The 1,253-nt window shown below is 53.6% G+C and overlaps 1 long non-coding RNA gene across 1 annotated transcript in view; it reads right to left on the bottom strand.

Annotated features, from left to right (window-relative positions):
* Positions 1 to 7: 7 nt before the first annotated feature.
* Positions 8 to 1,253, bottom strand: part of LOC121348200 — a 3,338-nt gene continuing 2,092 nt past the window's right edge. Inside the window, exons 2-3 of the long non-coding RNA XR_005954354.1 lie at positions 1,151 to 1,217; positions 8 to 39 (exon numbers count right to left, since the gene is read on the bottom strand). This is a non-coding gene — a long non-coding RNA (uncharacterized LOC121348200). The remainder of the gene's footprint in view (positions 40 to 1,150; positions 1,218 to 1,253) is intronic.

The raw sequence follows: 1,253 nt of genomic DNA, 5'->3' as shown, positions 1-1,253 counted from the left end.
AAGTCACCCCAGGGCACCACCTTGGCGAGCTGCTGCGACCTGGGGGGCCCCAAAACTGCCCAAAAACTGCCCAAAAACTGCCCAAAAACTGCCCCAAAACCGCCCCAAAACTGCCCAAAAATCACCCCAAAAACTGCCCAAAAATCACCCCAAAAATCACCCCAAAAACTGCCCAAAACCAGCCCCAAAACCGCCCCCCAAACTGCCCAAAAACTGGCCCAGAACCGCCCCAAAATCAACCCCAAAATCACCCCAAAACTGCCCCAAAACGTGTGGGGTTTGGGGTACCCATTTGGGTTTTGGGGTTTGGGTTTTTGGGGTGTTTTGAGCTGTTTTGGGGTGTTTTGGCTGTTTAGGGGTGCCCGTTTGGGGTTTTTGGGGTGTTTTTGGGCTGTTTTGTGGTTTTGGGGTGCCCGTTTGGGCTGTTTGGGCTGTTTTGTGGTTTTTGGGGTGCCCATTTGGGGGGTTTGGGCTGTTTTGTGTTTTTGGGGTGCCTGTTTGTGTTTTTGGGGTGTTTTGGGCTGTTTTGGCTGTTTTGTGTTTTTGGGGTGCCCATTTGGGCTGTTTTGTGTTTTTGGGGTGCCTGTTTGTGTTTTTGGGCTGTTTTGGGCTGTTTTGGGGTTTTTGGGGTGCCCATTTGGGCTGTTTTGGCTGTTTTGGCTGTTTTGGGCTGTTTTTGGGCTGTTTGGGCTGTTTTGGGTTTTTGGGGTGCCCGTTTGGGCTGTTTTGGCTGTTTTGTCGTTTTTGGGGTGTCCATTTGGGCTGTTTTGGTTGTTTTGTGGTTTTTGGGGTGCCCATTTGTGTTTTTGGGCTGTTTTGGTTGTTTTGTGGTTTTGGGGTGCCCGTTTTGGCTGTTTTGGCTGTTTTGTGTTTTTGGGCTGTTTTGGGGTGCCCATTTGGGGGGTTTTGGCTGTTTTGTGTTTTTGGGGTGCCCGCCTGGTTTCGGGGCTCACCTCTTGGAGCTGGTGGGCGCCTGGATCTCCTCCTCCAGCAGCTTCTCATCCGCGGGGTCCAGCAGCACTGGGGGCCGGAACGGTGCCCGTTTTGGCTGTTTTGGCTGTTTTGTGTTTTTGGGCTGTTTTGGGGTGCCCATTTGGGGGGTTTTGGCTGTTTTGTGTTTTTGGGGTGCCCGCCTGCTTTCGGGGCTCACCTCTTGGAGCTGGTGGGCGCCTGGATCTCCTCCTCCAGCAGCTTCTCATCCGCGGGGTCCAGCAGCACTGGGGGCCGGAACGGGGGGGGATTTGGGGTGAAAA

Source organism: Onychostruthus taczanowskii, unplaced genomic scaffold (genome assembly GCF_017590055.1).
Source record: "Onychostruthus taczanowskii isolate IOZ18803 unplaced genomic scaffold, ASM1759005v1 scaffold1144, whole genome shotgun sequence".
In the NCBI taxonomy this organism is placed as follows: Eukaryota; Metazoa; Chordata; class Aves; order Passeriformes; family Passeridae; genus Onychostruthus; species Onychostruthus taczanowskii.
The sequence above is the reverse complement of the archived record's forward strand: the minus strand, read 5'-3'. Positions and strand labels throughout refer to the sequence as shown.